Here is a 3,519-nt window from a genome sequence, read left to right as displayed (position 1 = left end):
TGATGGTTATTCAATTGTTATTTTTGTCTAGCTGACTGGGAGACAGCAACAGTCCCCATACAATACAACTATACCCACATCTCCTACAGCTTCACTTAGTGAGTGAGAGCCACCACCACCTCCTTCTCCACCAATGGGCCAATGATAAACAACCACCAAGAAGACCCTGACTCACCCTTAGCTGCTCTTCACAAACAGTTAATGGAAATATAAATACAACAATGTCACAAAGTCTTGGAGACAACAGACTATCAGAGTCCACACAAAGAAGCAAAATAAAGTGGCAGAAACAATGGAGAAGGATACAAACCTGTAACACATCCCTGAGGAAGAAGCAGCTAGAACTCTCTGATAAGTAATTCAAAAGAACTATATTTAGATATCTTCAATGGATTGAGAGACAGATCAAGGGAAAAAATGACAAAATTAAGGAAAACACAGAAAAAAAACCTAGAACAATTTTGGAAGAAAATACAAGAACAAAATGATAAAATAAATTAAAAATTAGAAATCATTCAAAATCTACAGTAGAAATACAGAAGATTAGTACTAAATTTTCAAAAATAGAAAATACACTGCAAGGACAAAGGAGTAGAATCAATGCAATGGAAGACAGAATTAATGAGATTGAAGACAAAGCTGAATACTTCTTTGGACCAATCAGAAAAAAGGATAAAAAAAATGAAGAAAGCCTAAGGTTCATTTGGGATACCACCAACAGGAATAACCTATGTGTCATTGGAATTTCAGAACAAGAAGAGAAAAACAAACCACTGAGAAAATTATCCAAGATTTGTTGGAAGAAAACATTCCTGATATGATGAAAGATGAGAATATATCCATTCAGATATTCCAATAAACCCCAAACAGGATGTTGTTGTTATGTGCTGTCAAGTCAGACCTGACCCTTAGCAACACCTCCTTGGGTTTCCAAGGCAGTATCCTTTGGGAAATGTATTTGCCCGCCCCTTTTTTGGCAGTCAAGTGCCTTAGGCATTATACTACCAGAGTTCGTCCAAACAGAATAGACCCCAAAGACCCCAAAAGAAAATCAACAAGACATATCATCATCAAAGTCATCAAAACCAAAGACAAAGAAAGAATCCTGAAAGCAGCACAGGAAAAACGAAAAGTTACTTAAAAAGGACAACCATAAGACTTAGCTCTGATTTCTCAGGAGAAACCATGCAGTCAAAAAGGCATGGGATGGTATATATAAAGCCCTGAAAGAGAAAAATTTGGAACTGAGAATTATATACATGGCAAAATTGTCCCTCAAATATGAAGGTGAAATTAGGAAATTTCCAGATAAGCAGAAACTAAGGGAATTTGTTAAAACCAGAACAACCTTACATGAGCTACAAAAGGAAGTCCTTTGAACAGAGAACCAAAAATAGCAAACAACAACCAACATTATTACACAAGAAGACATAACCCAGAAACCACAGCTATGGACATATCCAAAGTAAAATAAGCTTACAAAATTGTAAACAGGGAACCAGAGACATCAATTGGCAAATGAGGACAACTACAAACCAAAAAGAGGGAAAATACTGTGTAGTTACAGAACTTCTAAATGATGAGGAAGTCAAGAGAGCTGCAAGACAGAAAGTACTGTTCTAAACTCAGGGAGAAATTTACAAATCACCAGGTAACCTCAAAGAAAAATGATAAACCTTCACATTATAATAAAAAAGAGGACAAGCACAAAAATTTAGCAAATACTAAAACAACAACAACAAAGGAAATGATAACATGATTCATAAACATAATGAGCTCAGCACAGAAATTTATATGGAACAAAGAAACCAGGGACACCATGAAAAAACACATAAAAAAATGATGGCAACCAATTTATACTTGTTGATAATTACACTGAATGTTTATGGATTAAATGTACCACTTAAGAGATGGAGAGTTGAAAACTGGATAAGAAAACAAAACTCATCAATATGCTGTCTACAAAAGACCCACCTTAGAAACAAAGACAATAATAGAATAAAAATCAAAGATTGGAAAAAGATGTATCAAGCAAATGGCAACCAAAAAAAAGCAGGAATACGAATATTAATTTCTGATAAAATTGACTTTAAGGCAAAACCACCATATGCGACAAGGAAGAACATTATATAATAATTATAATATCGAATAAGAAGATATAACCATAATAAATATTTACTGACCCAGTGAAAGAGCCCCAAAATACATAAAACAGACATTGAAAGAGTTGAAAATGTCAATAGATGACTCCACAATCATAGTGGAAGACTTTAATACACCACTTTCAATGAAAGATAGAACAACTAGAAAGAAACTCAACAAAGATGCAGAAGAGCTAAGCAATACAATCCACCAACTTGACGTTAGAGACATCTACAGAGCACTTCACCCAACAACAGCACAATATACATTCTTTTACAATGTACATGGAACATTCTCCATGATAGATCATATGTTAGGCCATAAAGTAAGCCTTAATGAATTTGAAAACATGAAATATTGCAAAGCATGTTCTCAGATCACAATGTTATCAAATTAGAAATCAACAATAGGGAGATCCATGGAAAAAAGAGTAAACACTGGAAACTGAACAACACCCTCCTTGAGAAAGACTGAGTAAGAGAAGAAATAAAAATTGAAATTCAAAAATTTCTTGAATCAAACGAGAATGGAAAGAAAACATACCAAAATCTTTGGGATACAGTAAAATGGTGATCAGAGGCCAATTTAAAGCAACAAATGCACACATCAAATAAGAACAAAGAGCCAAAATCAACACTTTAAACCAACATCTCCAACAATTAGAAAAAGAACAATAAGAAAAGCCTATAGTCACCAGAAGAAAGGAAATAATAAAGATCCAAGCAGAAATCAATGAAACAAAATAGACAACAGAGAAAATCAACAATTCTCTAAGTTGACTTTTTGAGAAGACTAATAAAATTGACAAACCACTGGCAAATTTAACAAAGGAAAAGAGGGAGAGAATACAAATAACACAAATAAGAAGCAATATCAGAAACATCACAACAGAACAAAATAGTTAACAGAATATATAGGATAATATCAGAATACTATGAAGAATTGTACTCCAACAAATATGAAAATCTGGAAGAAAGGAACAGATTTCTAGAAACACACCACTTACCTAAACTAACACAGATTGATGTGGAAAAGTTGAACAGATCCATTACACAAGAAGAAATGGAACAGGTCATCAAAAAATTACCAACTAAAAAAGTCCTGCCCAGGCAGTTTCACCAGAGAATTCTATCAAACAGTCAGAGAACTGTCACCAATCCTACTCAAACTATTCCAAAACACAGAAAAGGATGGAATCCTCCCTAACTCATTTCATGAATCAAGCATAACCTTGATACCAAAACCAGGTGAAGACATCACTCAAAAGGAAAACTACAGACCAACATCCCTCATGAATATAGATGCAAAAATCTTCAACAAAATCCTAGCCAATAGACTCCAACAACATATCAAGAAAATCATTCATTATGACCAAGT

Source organism: Orycteropus afer, unplaced genomic scaffold (assembly GCF_000298275.1).
Source record: "Orycteropus afer afer isolate SDZICR_OR568_19922 unplaced genomic scaffold, OryAfe1.0 scaffold00185, whole genome shotgun sequence".
NCBI classification, from domain to species: Eukaryota; Metazoa; Chordata; class Mammalia; order Tubulidentata; family Orycteropodidae; genus Orycteropus; species Orycteropus afer.
Note: the sequence above shows the minus strand (reverse complement) of the source record.